This window comes from Phragmites australis, chromosome 17 (genome assembly GCF_958298935.1).
Source record: "Phragmites australis chromosome 17, lpPhrAust1.1, whole genome shotgun sequence".
Taxonomy (NCBI): Eukaryota; Viridiplantae; Streptophyta; class Magnoliopsida; order Poales; family Poaceae; genus Phragmites; species Phragmites australis.
This window is the reverse complement of record NC_084937.1, coordinates 655,654-673,153: the sequence shown is the minus strand read 5'-3', so window position 1 is coordinate 673,153 and position 17,500 is coordinate 655,654. Positions and strand designations below refer to the sequence as shown.

Below are 17,500 nucleotides of genomic sequence, written 5' to 3'. Positions count from 1 at the left end.
CGTCGGAGTCTCCCTCGGCCGCGACCCCAGCTCTTTTAGTCCGGTCGGCTGTCCCCCTTTTCGTCCAAGTCCGGAGGGCCTCTGTGACGGCAGAGTCCCCTCGGCCCGGTGGCGCCGCCGCCCCGTCCGGCCAAGACCGGGGTCCCTTCGGCTTGCCCGCCCATTCGGCCAAGATCGGGGACCCTCCGGCCCACCGCCCCATTCGTCCTTCAAGGCTCCAATCCGTCCGAGTCCCGCTCGGCCCGCCGCCCCAAACGCCTATGTCTCCAAGGTCCCTCTATTTCCGTACGAGTCCCCCTCGGCCCGCCGCCCGAAACGCCCATGTCCCCGGGGTCCCCCCGTACCCGTACGAGTCCCCTCGGCCCCCCTATACCCGTACGATTCCCCGCGACCCACCGCCCCATTCGACTAAGTCCCCCTGGGCCCGTCGCTGCATCGGTCATAGTGCCCCAGAGCCGCCCCGACCCGTTAAGCTAACGATATTAAGCACAAGTTGGTGCGGGCGTCACTCCGGCGTCTCTGGTCCGATCGGTGGCGTATTGACACGAGCGTCTTGGCCCGGCCTTTCGCTTTCCGCCCGCTACCCGCGCGACCCGATCGGATCACCCGTTCGGCCTCGAGAGCCGTCGGCGCGGCGCTCTGCACAGGACCGTATCATGGGAAGGTCGGATCCCGAACGAGTCGTCGGATCGGAATGAACCGTATACCGGAGGCCGCGTCTCGTCGCCCCGAGTCGTCCCGTGCGTCGCGCGTCGAGATCGGCCCAGCCGTTCCGGAGCTATAGGCGATGCAAGTTTATCGGTAGGCAACACGCCGTACAGAGATGCCGCACGGATTGCCTATGCGCCGTTCTGCAGGCGCTGGCAAAAAGGACACTTTTTCAAACGCGTTTTTCGACTCGAAGGAGAAGCGGTCGAGACGAACGGAGCGCGTCGTTGGAAAGGGGAAGGTTCAAAGCAGACGCAGGTACCCGGTGGTGCGCGAAGGCACGTCGGTAAGGGTGCCTTCGGGGGCCCCAAAGACGGACTACCCGAAAGGACCTTTACGACCCTCTCCCGGCCGAACGGGTTGAGATAACAGACCCCGGTTTCGACGAGAGGCCATATCGGCGTCCCCTCTACGAGATCGTGTCGAGAGATCGGGTCTTGGAGACGCGGCGAGGGGGAGAAAGGGGCAAAAACAGTCGGGGGGGTCACACTATTTGAAACGAATCGAACCTTCGCTGAGCCCTGACGGCCGAACGGTCCGAGCTAGAGGGCTCGGTCACACGTCATTCGATAGCCCTTGAAAAGTTCTGTATGCATGCCGAAAACCACCTGCAAGAACAAAGGGGTCCCGGAGGGAGGGCCGATCGTCCCCCGATTTGAGCAATTTGGTGCAAGGTTCCGGAATCGGACCTTCCAACGGCGATTCACCGGTCGAGGTACGAGCTGGGAGGCTCTTCTCGGGCTCAAAATGAAGGTATTGAAACGCCCTAGAGATAACGAATGGTTGGTATGCTGCCGTGAGTCTCCGTCGGCCGAGAGGACCCGTCTTACAAGAAAAATGACGGTGTACCCGCGGGCTCCGATTCCCTCATTGGCACCTTCGACGGTCCGCCACGGCCGAACGAAACGATGAAAAAGGACTCCGTCTTCGCTCGAGCCTAGCTAAGACACGAACTTTGAACGTGGCGGCACCCCGAGGCGATGCTGCACACGTCGACCAGTGAATGGGCGATCGTCCGTACTTGAGCGTTGGGGGGAAGGGGCGATTTGACTCCATTTTTGAACATTGGCAGAGCTCTAGCGGCCGAACGAAAAATGGTAGAGGGTCGCGTCATGGTTCATTCGAAAGCTCTTGTGACGCTCTATAAGCATGCTGAAAACGATGATTAACTCCGGAGGGGTTCGCGGGGGAGGGCCGATCGATCCCCAATTTAGGCGGTTTGGTACAAGGTCCCGGAATCGGACCTTCGAACGGTGATTCACTGGTCGAGGCGAGAGCTAACGGGCTGGGCTAGGCGTCTAAACGAAGGAATTAGATGGCGCTAGACGATAAAATCATAAAACATGGTACTGCTGGTCCCTGTTAGCCAAAGGGAGCGATCGTTTGCAAAAAATGACAGTGCACCTGCAAGCTCCGACTTCCCGATTGAGACCTTTGGCAGGCTGCCCTGGAAAAACGAATGCAAGTAATGGGACTCTGTCTTCGCCTAAATGACGGCAAGACAGGTCAGTCGAGTGTGGCAAAACGTGAAGTCGGTCCGAAGCACGTCAACCAGTGAATGGGCGATCGTTCACACTTAGGCATCCTGATCGCAAGGCGATTTGACCCCATTTTAGGACATTGGCACGGACCTGGCAGCCGAACCATTAGTGCTAGAGGGTCGCTCTAGGTCTCATTCGAAAGCTCATTAAAAGCTCTATAAGCATGCCAAAGAAAGGCGTTTTCAATAGAGGGGTTCGCGAGGGAGGGCCGATCGTTCCCCAATTTTAGCGATTTGGTGCAAGGTTCCCGATTTGGACCTTCAAACGGTGATTCACTGGTCGAGGCGAGAGCTATCGGGCAAGGCTAGGCGTCTAAGCGAAGATATGACATGGCGCTAGACGATAAAATCATTTAATATGGTACTGCTAGTCCCTGTTAGCCAAGGGGAGCGATCGTTTGCAAAAAATGACAGTGTACCTGCAAGCTCCGACTTCCCGATTGAGACCTTTGGCTGGCTGCCCTGGAAAAACGAATGCAAGTAATGGGACTCTGTCTTCGATTAAATGACAACAAGACATGTCAGTCGAGTGTGGCAAAACGTGAAGTCGGTCCGAAGCACGTCAACCAGTGAATGGGCGATCGTTCACACTTAGGCATCCTGATCGCAAGGCGATTTGACCCCATTTTAGGACATTGGCACGGACCTGGCAGCCGAACCATTAGTGCTAGAGGGTCGCTCTAGGTCTCATTCGAAAGCTCATTAAAAGCTCTATAAGCATGCCAAAGAAAGGCGTTTTCAATAGAGGGGTTCGCGAGGGAGGGCCGATCGTTCCCCAATTTTAGCGATTTGGTGCAAGGTTCCCGATTTGGACCTTCAAACGGTGATTCACTGGTCGAGGCGAGAGCTATCGGGCAAGGCTAGGCGTCTAAGCGAAGATATGACATGGCGCTAGACGATAAAATCATTTAATATGGTACTGCTAGTCCCTGTTAGCCAAGGGGAGCGATCGTTTGCAAAAAATGACAGTGTACCTGCAAGCTCCGACTTCCCGATTGAGACCTTTGGCTGGCTGCCCTGGAAAAACGAATGCAAGTAATGGGACTCTGTCTTCGATTAAATGACAACAAGACATGTCAGTCGAGTGTGGCAAAACGCGAAGTCGGTCCCAAGCACGTCGACCAGTGAATGGGCGATCGTTCACACTTAGGCATTCTGATCGCAAGGCGATTTGACCCCATTTTAGGACATTGGCACGGACCTGGCAGCCGAACAATTAGTGCTAGAGGGTCGCTCTAGATCTCATTCGAAAGCTCATTAAAAGCTCTATAAGCATGCCAAAGAAAGGCGTTTTCAATAGAGGGGTTCGCGAGGGAGGGCCTATCGTTCCCCAATTTTAGCGATTTGGTGCAAGGTTCCCGATTTGGACCTTCAAACGGTGATTCACTGGTCGAGGCGAGAGCTATCGGGCAAGGCTAGGCGTCTAAACGAAGGTATGACATGGCGCTAGACGATGAAATCATTTAATATGGTACTGCGAGTCCCTGTTTGCCAAATGGACCGATCGTTCATGAAAAATAACAGTGGGACGGCAAGCTCCGACTTCCCGATTGAGACCTTCGGCTGGCTGCCCTGGAAAAACGAATGCAATAAAAGGGACTCTGTCTACGCTCAAATGACGGCAAGACATGTCAGTCGAGTGTGGCAAAACGTGAAGTCGGTCCGAAGCACGTCGACCAGTGAATGGGCGATCGTTCACACTTAGGCATTCTGATCGCAAGGCGATTTGACCCCATTTTTGGACATTGGCACGGACCTGGCAGCCGAACCATAACTGCTAGAGGGTCGGTCTAACTCTCATTCGAAAGCTCATTAAAAGCTCTATAAGCATGCCAAAGGAGAGCGTTTTAAATAGAAGGGTTCGCGAGGGAGGGCCGACCGTTCCCCAATTTAGGCGGTTTGGTACAAGGTCCCGGAATTGGACCTTCAAACGGTGATTCACTGGTCGAGGCGAGAGCTAACGGGCTGGGCTAGGCGTCTAAACGAAGGTATGACATGGCGCTAGACGATGAAATCATTTAATATGGTACTGCGAGTCCCTGTTTGCCAAATAGACCGATCGTTCATGAAAAATAACAGTGGGACGGCAAGCTCCGACTTCCCGATTGAGACCTTCGGCTGGCTGCCCTGGAAAAACGAATGCAATAAAAGGGACTCTGTCTACGCTCAAATGACGGCAAGACATGTCAGTCGAGTGTGGCAAAACGTGGAGTCGGTCCGAAGCACGTCGACCAGTGAATGGGCGATCGTTCGAACTTAAGCATTCTGATCGCAAGGCGATCTGACTCCATTTTAGGACATTGGCACGGACCTGGCAGCCGAACCATAAGTGCTAGAGTGTCGCTCTAGGGCTCATTCGACAGCTCTCTAAAAGCTCTATAAGCATGCTGAAAAAAAGCGTTACGATTTGAGGGGTTCTGGAGGGAGGGGCGATCGTTCCCCCATTTTAGCACTTTGGTGCAAGGTTCCCGATTTGGACCTTCAAACGGGGTTTCACTGGTCGAGGTGGGAGCTACCGGGCACGGCTAGCTTTCAAAATGAAGGTAATGAATAGTGCTAGACGACTTCACCAATTAGAATGCTACTGCGAGTCCCTGTTTGCCAAATGGACCGATCGTTCAAGAAAAGTAACAGTGGGCCGGCAAGCTCCGATGTCCCGATTCGCACCTTTGGCGGGCCGCCATGACGAAAGGACTCGGGAAAAAGGGACTTCGTTCTCACTGAAGTCTCTCTTAGACATGTTTCTTGGTTGCTGCGAACTTTCAGACCGGTCCCAATCACGTCGACCAGTGAATAGGCGATCGTTCGAACTTGTGCACTTGGGAAAAATAGTGGTTTGACTCCGTTTTTAGACGTTGGAACGGCTGTGGCGGCCGAACTATGCGACCAATGAGGCTCGTTGGACTCCCATTTAAAAGCTTTTGAGTTGTTCTAATCGCATGTACAAATTCAAGATTACAATTACAGCGGTTCGGGAGTGAGAGGCGATCGTTCCCCCATTTCAGCAGTTTGGTGCAAGGTTCCCGATTTGGACCTTTAAACGGTGATTCACTGGTCGAGGTGGGAGCTACCAGGCTCTGCTAGGCGTCAAAATGAAGCTTTCTAGTGTCGCTAGACGAGTGTACAGTTAAACTTGCCGTTCCAAGGTCAGAGTGGTCTAGGAAAGCCTTCGTTTACGAAAAGAGACGGTGTAGCGGCAAGATCCGACATCCCGCTTGGTACCATTGGCGGGCTGCCAAGGCCGATGGAACCGAAATAAATGGACGTCGTAGCCTCTCGAGTCTAGCTTAGACCCGTCTCTTGGTCCCTGCAAACTTTGAGATCGTTCCCGATAACGTCGACCAGTGAATAGGCGATCGTTCGAACTTAAGCATTCTGGTCGAAAGGCGATATGACTCCATTTTCAGACATTGGCACGGACGTGGCAGGCGAACCATAAGTGCTAGAGAGTCGCTCTAGATCTCATTCGAAAGCTCTTTAGAAGTTCTATAAGCATGCCGGAGGACAGCGTTTTGATTCGCGGGGTTCTGGAGAGAGGGGCGATCGTTCCCCCATTTCAGCAGTTTGGTGCAAGGTTCCCGATTCGGACCTTCAAACGGCAATTCACTGGTCAAGGTGCGAGGTACGGGACTCGGCTAGGTGTCAAAATGAAGGTATTGAATGGCACTAGAAGAGAGTCTCGTTGCATTTTCTATTTCGGGTCCCGTGTGGCCGAGGGAAGCGATCGTTTGGGAAAAATAACAGTGTACCAGCAAGCTCCGACTTCCCGATTCGCACCTTTGCCGAGCTGCCAGGGCCTATCCGATAGACTTAAATGGACTCCGCTTTCTCCCATGTCTGAGTTAGACACGTCTCTTGGTCGCTGCAAACTTTGAGATTGGTCCCGATAACGTCGACCAGTGAATGGGCGATCGTGCAAACTTGTGCATTTGGTGCGAAAGGCGATTTGACTCCATTTTTGGACATGAGAACGGCCCTAGCGGCCTAGGTATTTAAGCTAGAGAGCTCCTTGTTATTTCATTCGTAAGATCATAAAAAGGTCTACAAGTGAGCCGAATTTCAGCTTAAAAGATAGAAGGGTTCGGGAGCGAGGGGCGATCGTTCCCCCATTTCAGCAGTTTGGTGCAAGGTTCCCGATTCGGACCTTCAAACGGCGATTCACTGGTCGAGGTGCGAGGTACGGGACTCTGCTAGGTGTCAAAATGAAGGTATTGGATGGCACTAGAAGAGGGTCTGGTTGCATATGCCATTCGGGGTCCCGTGTGGCCGAGGGAAGCGATCTTTCGGTGAAAATAACAGTGTACCAGCAAGCTCCGACTTTCCGAGTAGCACCTTCGCGGAGCTGCCAGGGCCTATCCGATCGACTAAAGTGGACTCCGTTTCGCCTCAAGTCTGAGTTAGGCACGTCTCTTGGTCGCTGCAACATATTCAGGACGATTTCAATCACGTCGACCAGTGAATAGGCGATCGTTCGAACTTGTGCACTTGGGTAAAATGGTGGTTTTACTCCATTTTTAGACGTTAGAACGGCTCTAGCAGCCGAGCCACTCAAGCTAGAGAGCTCAATGCTGTTTCATTCGAAAGATCATAAAAAGATCTACAAGTTAGCCGACTTTCAGCTTAAAGGATAGAAGGGTTCAGGAGCGAGAGGCGATCGTTCCCCAATTTTGACAGTTTGGTGCAAGGTTCCCGATTGGGACCTTCAAACGGCGATTCACTGGTCGAGCTGCGAGGTACGGAACTCGGCTAGGTGTCAAAATGAAGGTATTGAATGGCACTAGAAGAGGGTCCTGTTGCATTTTCTATACCGGGTCCCGTGTGGCCGAGGGAAGCGATCGTTTGAGAAAAAAATCAGTGTACCAGCAAGCTCCGACTTCCCGATTCGCACCTTTGCCGTGCTGCCAGGGCCTATCCGATAGACTTAAATGGACTCTGTTTTCTCCCATGTCTGATTTAGACACGTCTCTTGGTCGCTGCAAAATATTCAGGACGATTTAAATCACGTCGACCAGTGAATGAGCGATCGTCCGAACTAAGACATTTAGGTAAATGGTCGATTTGACTCCATTTTTGGACATGAAAACGGCCCTAGCGGCCTAGCTATTCAAGCTAGAGAGCTCCTTGTTGTTTTATTCGAAAGATCATAAAAAGATCTACAAGTGAGACGACTTTCAGCTTAAAGAATAGAAGGGTTCAGGAGCGAGAGGCGATCGTTCCCCAATTTTGACAGTTTGGTGCAAGGTTCCCGATTGGGACCTTCAAACGGCGATTCACTGGTCGAGGTGCGAGGTACGGGACTTGGCCAGAGGCCAAAATGAAGGTATTGAATGGCACTAGAAGAGGGTTTCGTTGCATATGCCATTACGGATCCCGTGTGGGCAAGGGAAGCGATCGTTAGGGAATAATAGCAGTGTACCTGCAAGCTCCAACTTCCTGATTCGCACCTTCACCGGGCTGCCCCGGCCGAACAAATCTCCTTAAAGGGACTCTATATTCTTTCTAGTGTAGCCCAGACCTGTTGTTTGATTGCTTAAAATTTTCAGACAGGTCTGAATGACGCCGAAGAGTGAATGGGCGATCATCCTTACGTGTTGCCTTGAAAAGAAAGGCGATTTGACTACGTTTCTTGACTTTCAAATGGCTCTAGCGGCCGAACTATCGGAGCTAGAACGCTGGGCGACATCTCATTAAAAAGGTCTTTAAAAGTTTTATAAGCCTGCGGAATATCAGACATGAGAATGGAAGGGTTCGGGAGTTACACGCGATCGTTCCCTCATTTCAGCAGTTTAGTGCAAAGTTCCCGAATCGGACCTTCAAACGGCGGTTCACCGGTCGAGGTACGAGGTACCGGGCTCGGCTAGGCGTCAAAATGAAGGTATTGAATGGCACTAGAAGAACGTATGGTTGAATATGCTACCACGAGTCTCGTGTGGGCGAAGGGAGCCGACATTCACCCAAAATGACAATGAAGGAGCGACTCCCCGACGTCCCAATCCGCACCATTCCAAGTCCCAATACATTTTTTAAGTCCCGATATGGTCCGAGGTGCGTTGCGTTGGTCGTCCCGCACAAAGTTTCCTTCGTCACCGAGCACGGACTCCAAAATTTCGGATGACAAAACGTTCCCGAGGTGCGACGAACCGGTCGCGCCGCAGTACCAGTTTCGCGTGCGCGCGCCCGGTCCGAGCCCCGCGCCTTGCCGGAAAACGCCTGTTCTTTAGGGGCGGTCGGTCGGTCTCCGGGTCGAAAATTTTTCTAAGTCCGAAAAATGTTCATAGACCCAATTCGCTTCAGAAATGCCTGTGGAGGCCGACCGGACCGCGGAAGCCCCCGTTTCGGCCTATCGGGGCCTGGCCAGCCCCGAACACGTACAGTGATGCGACGGCCGAATCAGGCAGTCCCAGTTTCGACTCGGTAGGTCGAGTGGGACGAAGCGAATGAAGGGATGAGCGGTGCGATGGGCGAACCGTGGCTTCGAGTTTGGACCAGTCACGATTTCGGACGAGAGTCGAAGTTCGATCTATACGAGGAGCCCGTCGTATCAGTGTAAGAACGGCGTATCGAAGGATCGCCCTGTGCCTTACCTTGCTGGAAACCGCCTGTTCTTTGGGGAGGCCTCGTCGGTCGCCGGGACGAAAATCCTTCTAAGTCCGGAAGGATGACAAAGTCCCTTTTTCGCTTCGGAAATGCCCGACGCGACCGACGCGTCGCAGAGGCCTCCGCATTCGGCTTATCAGGGCCTGAACAGCCCCGAAAATCGTCAAAGTTCAGCTTTCTTAGGAGGCTAGGCTGAGGCGACGGCCGGATCGGGCAGTCCCATTTTCGACTCGTGTGGTTGAGTGGGTCGAAGCGAAAGAAGGGTTGTGCGAAGCGCCGAGGGCACGCGCAGCCGAGGCCTGGAGAGATCTCTTGAGCACTCCAAATAAGTACATGTACGCCATACCCCGACTGGCCGTAACGAGATTGGACCTCTCGCGGCCTGCCCTCCTAAGACGAGTGGGTGAAAAGGGCGATGCGTCGATGCGGCCTGCAGGAACCCGACAGATATCTCAGCGATCAAAACGGATTCCTATATTCGTAGCACTTTGGATGTCGGTCTTGCGAAGCTGTGACGCTTAGCATACTCTTGACAACGAGGGATGCTGGCCGAATGAGATCTCGCCCTTGCCGGAAAACGCCCGTTCTTTAGTGAGGAGCAAGGTCGGCAGACTCACTGGAGGAGCACGCATGTTCCATTAAGCATTCTACGCCTGAACAGCGTGGTCGTGCAGGTCAACGGAGCAATTATTGTGAATCGAACGCTTCGTCTACGCCTGAACAGCGTGGGGCCATACAGATCCGTAAGACGCGACTCAGAGATCAAAACGGATTCCTATATTCGGAGGACTCTAAATGTCGATGTTACAGTTCTGTCGCGTTCGAAAAAGCCTATGCAGGGTGAGAGGCGAACAAGCATCGTTCTAGCCCTTGCCGGAAAACGCCCGTTCTTTAGTGAGGAGCAAGGTCGGCAGACTCACTGGAGGAAGCACGCATATTTTTCTAAGCAACCCGAGCCTGAACAGCTTGGTCGTGCAAGTCAACGGAGCAACTATTGTGAATCGAACGCTTCGTCCACGCCTGAACAGCGTGGGGCCATACAGATCCGGAAACGCGACTCAGAGATCAAAACGGATTCCTATATTCGGAGGACTCTGAATGTCGATGTTACGGTTCTGTCGCGTTCGGAAAAGCCTATGCTGGGTGAGAGGCGAACAAGCATCGTTCTAGCCCTTGCCGGAAAACGCCCGTTCTTTAGTGAGGAGCAAGGTCGGCAGACTCACTGGAGGAAGCACGCATATTTTTCTAAGCAACCCGAGCCTGAACAGCTTGGTCGTGAAAGTCAACGGAGCAACTATTGTGAATCGAACGCTTCGTCTACGCCTGAACAGCGTGGGGCCATACAGATCCGGAAAACGCGACTCAGAGATCAAAACGGATTCCTATATTCGGAGGACTCTGAATGTCGATGTTACGGTTCTGTCGCGTTCGAAAAAGCCTATGCTGGGTGAGAGGCGAACAAGCATCGTTCTAGCCCTTGCCGGAAAACGCCCGTTCTTTAGTGAGGAGCAAGGTCGGCAGACTCACTGGAGGAAGCACGCATATTTTTCTAAGCAACCCGAGCCTGAACAGCTTGGTCGTGCAAGTCAACGGAGCAACTATTGTGAATCGAACGCTTCGTCTACGCCTGAACAGCGTGGGGCCATACAGATCCGGAAAACGCGACTCAGAGATTAAAACGGATTCCTATATTCGGAGGACTCTGAATGTCGATGTTACGGTTCTGTCGCGTTCGAAAAAGCCTATGCTGGGTGAGAGGCGAACAAGCATCGTTCTAGCCCTTGCCGGAAAACGCCCGTTCTTTAGTGAGGAGCAAGGTCGGCAGACTCACTGGAGGAAGCACGCATATTTTTCTAAGCAACCCGAGCCTGAACAGCTTGGTCGTGCAAGTGATCATGACAATTAATGCAAACTAATCGCGCAGCCTACGCCTGAACAGCGTGGGCTGACAGGGTCGTAAAAATATGGCTCAGAGTTCAAGACGGATTCAAAAAAATTCGGATGACTCTCGGTGTCTAAATTACGGTCCTGTCGCGTTTGAAATAGGCTAGGCTTAGTGGCAGACAAACAAGCTTTGTTCCCGCCCTTGCCGGAAAACGCCCGTTCTTTAGTGAGGAGCAATGTCGGCAGACTCGCTGTGGTAGTGCACGTACATTTTATGCATCCTACGCCTGAACAGCTACGTTGCGTACGGTACTCGGTACATTGATGAAAACCGCAGAGCCTCGTCTTGCCACGATAGCGGTGAAATGCTTTGACCGTGGCAATACGAACTGGAAAGCGCTCATGCTTGTCGTATGAATCACTCAAGCGAATACGCCTTGCAGTGCAATTCGGTCTGACGCTGCGATGGACCTTAAACCGTTAGCGCGAACTGTGGAGTAAACAAACGTAGCTGCGAAAGGGATTGGTGACCTTATGGCCTTTGAGGCACGGGAGAGCACCAGTATTGCGAGTAGGGCTACGATTCCTCGGTTCAAAAGAGTGACATCCCAACTGTGTCGGCTCTCGAAGTCGGTCTCAGTGCGTTGAAGCTCCGGCAACAGGGACTATATCTATATCGGGGCACCCGCTACTCTGTTGAGATAAGGGAAGACCCCCGGTGGCTGATGTCTCTCAACGAAACGCCTCCTCGGCCGCGGCTGAGTTTGTGTCGTAAAGAGCGGAGCAGTACGCCTCTTTGTGTTTTTGAGATGGGTTACGGGAAGGCGCAGTGCACTTGGCTAGGGGTGTGCGCCGGACCGTAGCTCCTTGCCCGATTCGAGCGTTTTGCTGCGTGGTCTCGGGGTCTCGATTCCAGAGAGGGCGAAGCTCTTGACACTGTAATCCATACTAGTCTTTTGGCTTTTCTGCGGTCCTCTGCTGCGTGCGGCATGACAAGCAAAGCAGTATCGTTGTACTTACAAAGCCTTCGGGCAGTTTCTATTCTCCTCGTTCCGAGCGAATGTTGGACATTGCACGACAGATGCAAAGACGTACGGTTTCTACCGACGAGTACGATGAGGAAGTCGATCCCATCTGGCCCGCATAAAAGGGTTTTCGAGTGCCTAGTCAGCCTCTAAGAAGGACAAATGAAACGTCCTGGGCCGCGCGGCGAGACCGCCTGCCCGTGATAATGTTGACGCCGATTCGTCGGGTCGAAACAGCTATCTGGTTGATTCTGCCAGTGACATATGCTTCTCTCAAAGATTAAGCCATGCATGTGCAAGTGCAAGCTATTTTTATGGTGAAACCGCGGAAGGCTCATTATATCAGTCATGGTTCATTGGATTGTACCCAGTTACTTGGATAACTGCGGAAATACTGGAGCTAATACATGCCAACGGAGTTCTGACCGGAGACGGGAGGAACGCTTTTATTAGATCAAAACCAATCGTTGGCTTCGGCCTTCGTGTTTTTGGTGACTCTGAATAACTTTGTGCAGATCGCATGGCCTCGCGCCAGCGACGCATCTTTCAAATGTCTGCCCTATCAACTTTCGATGGTAAGTTCTATGCTTACCATGGTTGTAACGGGTAACGGGGAATCAGGGTTCGATTCCGGAGAGGCAGCCTGAGACACGGCTACCACATCCAAGGAAGGCAGCAGGCGCGCAAATTACCCACTCCCGGCACGGGGAGGTAGTGACGAAAGATAACAATACGGGACTCATCCGAGGCCTCGTAATTGGAATGGCAACACTTTAAATCCTTTATGGAGTATCTAACTGAGGGCAAGTCTGGTGCCAGCAGCCGCGGTAATTCCAGCTCAGTTAGCGTATATCAAAGTTGTTGCGGTTAAAAAGCTCGTAGTTGGATCTGCGTCTCGCACGGCTGGTTCACCGCCCGTCGGTGCTAACTGGTTCGTCGGGATGTCATGCCGGAGGCGCGTCAGCTACCCCTGCGGGGCGTGGGCGGTGCCCGTTGAAATCCTGCTCTGGTGCTCTTCACTGAGTGTCGAGGTGGGCCGGCACGTTTACTTTGAACAAATTAGAGTGCTCAAAGCAGGTCAAGTGATGGCCTTGAATATTTTTGCATGGAATAATGGAATAGGACTTCGGTCCCATTTTGTTGGTTTTAAGGACCTGAAGTAATGATAAATGGAGACAGGCGGGGGCATTCGTATTGCTACGTTAGAGGTGAAATTCTTGGATCGTAGCAAGACGGACTGAAGCGAAAGCATTTGCCAAGGATGTTCTCGTTGATCAAGAACGAAAGTTTGGGGCTCGAAGGCGATCAGATACCGCCCTAGTCCAAACCATAAACTATATAGACTGGTCCTCTGAGGGATGTCCATTGATGCATCCTCAGGTAGCCTCCGAGAAATCAAAGTTTTTGTATTCCGGGGGAAGTATGGTTGCAAAGCTGAAACTTAAAGAAATTGACGGAAGGGCACCACCAGGAGTGGAGCCTGCGGCTTAATTTGACTCAACACGGGAAATCTTACCAGGCCCAGACACTGGAAGGATTGACAGATTGAAAGCTCTTTCTTGATTCAGTGGGTGGTGGTGCATGGCCGTTCTTAGTTGGTGGAGTGATTTGTCTGCTTAATTGCGATAACGAACGAGACTCTAACCTGCTAAATAGACGTACCCGGCTTCCAAGGCAGCCGGCGGTACTAAATCTTCTTAGAGGGACAGGCGGCTCTTAGCCGCACGAGATTGAGCAATAACAGGTCTGTGATGCCCTTAGATGTTCTGGGCCGCACGCGCGCTACAATGGAGGTGTCAGCGTGTCCTCCCTGGCCGAAAGGTCTGGGTAACCCGCTGAAACGCCTTCTTACTAGGGATTGTGGCTTGAAATTGTACCACATGAACGAGGAATTCCCAGTAAAGGCGTGTCATCAGCACGCCTTGATTACGTCCCTGCCCTTTGTACACACCGCCCGTCGCTACTACCGATTGAATGTTTTAGTGAGGTCTTTGGACCGGCGCGCGGAGTTCCTTCGGGAACACCGATGCCGCTGGGAAGATGCCCAAACTTGAATATTTAGAGGAAGTAAAAGTCGTAACAAGGTTGCTGTAGGTGAACCTGCAGCAGGATCATTACCGTACTAAAAAGTGCGTGATAAGAAACGACGACGAGTCAGGGGGTCTCGGCTACTTGGCCAGTTGCGAGACCACGAGTGGGGCCTGAACTCGAAACACGTGCATGCCACGAGATTGGATGCACTGCCGGTTGAGCTGAGGCCGAACCGTGCAAAGAGAGAATTGGAATCTTGTTCCAAGCAGACAGCCCGTAACACGGCTGCTGCTCAAAATAATAATCATGCGCACCCACGAGATGGTGTGTGCACTGCCGGTTGAGCCGAGGCCGAACCGCGCAGGAAGGTCGAAACACGGCTGCTACATCCAAAAAAAAGGAGATGCTAGCAGAGCTGCAAGCAATGAAGTACAAGGAAAGAACGAGAAGCAAGTCTTGCTCGACGTGCGTAGAAGGGTATGCTTCGCCTGGAGCCGTCGAGTTTTAAACAGTGAAGCCGAGTTCAGCAGGGAGAAGGTGGCAGAGTTTGGACCATTGGACTCTGCCGTTCGGATCTTTAAAGTTCTCGCAACACTGATAAAATAAGAATGCCATGTGCGAAATATGCTGTCCAGGCGGCTCTGCCGTACACTGTGACATGCTTGCAGCTCAAGGAGATTAAATAAAAGACCGTGTTCAGCCTGAATAAAGCCTAGCGAACGAGTGAGACGCGCGCGACGTGGAGACACGTGAGGCGCGTGAGACTCGCGGCTAGCGCGTGGGGGCCCGGTCGCCTTCTCCGGCGATCGGGTGTGCTTTTGGTAACCGCGATGTTGTCCTTTCTTGAGTCCCGCATTTTATGAAGCGGGCGAAAGGATGTTACGGTGTTAGCAAAGCGTTTATAACGCGCCGAAAGCGACCCTGCGGTCACCCGAGCGAGTTCTAATCAAACTCGTGAGGGGCCCACATAGGAAAACGCCTGACCCCTGGGCCGAACTATAGTGGGTAGATGTTTTGCTGCATGGAAGAACACTAAGACGAAAAGGGGCTAGTACCGATGCGGGAAGACCTCCAAGTAATCGAACGTGGTGAAGTGCGGCTCACGTCTCTAACTCGGAAGATATCCTAAAACTACCCCTGATCGTGGATCGCGGCAGAAATGCGGGTCTATACGTTTGGGCGGTTAACCAATACAAATCAGCTCAGTGGATCCCTTGGCATGTGGGTCGATGAAGATCCGGTCTAAATCGGAGATGGAGTGTGAAGTGATTTCGCACGAACATCGACTTATTGAACGCAAATGGCGGCCTGAGCTTTGACGAGCTCGGGCCACGCCTGGCAGAGGGTCTGATCAAAACCTTACTTACCAAACTGTGATGTACGCGTATGGACGTGGTCCACCCAGTCGCGACAACGGGGATTCGTCTCCCGAAGCGCCGTGGTCTCTGACGAAATGGGCAACCTTTCGGACGGGGGTACGCATACACGCGAGTGTGGATTTCTGCTTCTGAAGTAGATTTCTTAAAAGCCTCGCGCTCTGATTCGCCTTGCGCAAGCAGGGAAAGAGCAGGCCTGCGATGTTGATTGACATTGTACATCAGGCCTGCCTCTAAGTCAGAGCGCAGTATGCCCTGACCGGCTATAACTGTGACGACCTCTGTTCAGGTGAGATTACCCCCTGAATTTAAGCATATTAATGAGGGGAGGAAAAGAAACTAACAAGGATTCCCTTAGTAGCGGCGAGCGAAACGGGAAGAGCCCAGCGCTGAATCCTGCGTGAGCAACCCTCGCGTTGGGAAATGTAGCGTTAAGGAGTGTCCGTTAACACGGCGTCTGACACTGGATAAGTCCAACTGGAAAGGGGCCACAAAGAGGGTGACATGCCCGTTCTCCTTGCCACGTCGGATGTCGTGTGGGCATCTCCTCAGAGTCGGTCTGCTTGAAAGTGCAGACTTAAGTGGGTGGTAGATTCCATCTAAGGCTAAATACAACCACATGACCGATAGCGCACAAGTACCATGAGGGAAAGGTGAAAAGAACTTTGAAAAGAGAGTTCAAGAGTACGTGAAACTGAGCTGATCTAAACGGACAGAATCGAAAAGTGCGAACTGCCCTGGTACAGGCGATCCTGAAGTCGAGGCCGAAAATAGCTTGGGAAGACAAAGTCATGGAAACGGATGGCTAGTAGGCTGAGACGACGGGAGAAGCTGCAATCCAGACTTAGTAGCATGTCGCGGCTCGTTGGGAGGCCGGTCTTAAGGCCCGCGGTGGAGACTTCACTTATTCTTCGGGATGGTGTTGATCCGCGGTGTCCCGGCCGGCGCCCGACGGTGTTGTACGGACGGAGCCCCATTCCGCGTCTTCGCGGCAAGGTTCCGTCGGTCCGCGGCACTTCTGCTTTCGATCCCTATCCGTCCCGTCTTGAAACACGGACCAAGGAGTCTAGCATGTGCGCGAGTCATTGGGTCTACGAAACCTAAAGGCGAAATGAAAGTGAAGGAACGCTTAAGCGTTCTAAGGGGTGATGGTCGCGCTTTCATGCCGACCCGCAACCCCGGGGCGTCGATTCCTCTTGAGGAGCGACGCACCTAGAGCGTACATGTTGGTACCCGAAAGATGGTGACCTATGCCTGGCCAGGGTGAAGCCAGGGGAAACCCTGGTGGAGGCCCGAAGCAATTCTGACGTGCAAATCGATTGTCAGAGCTGGGTATAGGGGCGAAAGACTAATCGAACCATCTAGTAGCTGGTTCCACCTGAAGTGTCCCTCAGGACAGCTGGCCTTCAACAAGTCTTATCTGGTAAAGCGAATGATTAGAGGCCTTGGGGTCGAAACGATCTCAACCTATTCTCAAACTTTAAATGGGTAAGAGCAATGGCTTGCTTCGTTGAAGCGATTGAAGCCTGGATTGGATGGCTCAGTGGGCCAATTTTGGTAAGCAGAACTGGCGCTGTGGGATGAACCAAATGCGGAGTTAAAGCGCCTAAGTCGTAGCTGTGATACCATGAAAGGCGTTGCTTGCTCGAGACAGCAGGACGGTGGCCATGGAAGTCGGAATCCGCTAAGGAGTGTGTAACAACTCACCTGCCGAAGCAACTAACCCTTAAAATGGATGGCGCTGAAGCTACGCGCTTACACTCCGCCGTCAGTGCAAATGGCCTTCGGGTTCTTGACGCATTGATGAGTAAGGTGGTCGTATGGGTGTGCGTAGAAGGGTCATGGCGTGAGCCTGCCTGGAGCCGCCCATAGTGCAGATCTTGGTGGTAGTAGCAAATACTCTGGAGAGTCCTTGGAGGGCTGATGTGGAGAAGGGTTCCGCGACAACAGTGCTTGCTCGCGAGTTAGCCGGTCCTAAGCCAACAGAGAAATCTCGACCAACGCAGGGCCTTTGGGTCCCGTTGATGGCGAAAGGGCAGCCTGTAAATATTCAGGAGCCCCGGTCGGAACCGTATCTCAGGTCCCATTACCTGTCACGGTGACGTGAATTGCCCCAAAGACGCCCTCGGGCGCCACCAGGAGAGTTTTCTTTTCTCTTGAAGCTCGCGTACTCCATGGAATTCCTTAACGGAGAGATATGGAGCGGCTATGCGAAGAGCGCCGCACTTGCTGCGGTGTTGGTGGTGGCTCCTGGGACCTTGAAAATTTGGGTGAGGGCCACGAGTGCCTCCGACCGGGAACGTACCGTCCGCATCAGGACTCCGAGGTCAAAAGCCTCT

The 17,500-nt window shown here is 52.8% G+C and overlaps 1 non-coding gene and 1 pseudogene across 1 annotated transcript; both read left to right on the top strand.

Moving 5' to 3' along the window:
* Positions 1-11,992: 11,992 nt before the first annotated feature.
* LOC133898101 (18S ribosomal RNA) lies at positions 11,993-13,871 on the top strand. The gene has a single exon (XR_009906115.1). It is a non-coding gene; the product is annotated as an 18S ribosomal RNA (ribosomal RNA).
* A 1,108-nt stretch (positions 13,872-14,979) lies between these two features.
* Positions 14,980-15,134, top strand: LOC133898008 (5.8S ribosomal RNA; annotated as a pseudogene).
* The last annotated feature ends 2,366 nt before the right edge of the window (positions 15,135-17,500 follow it).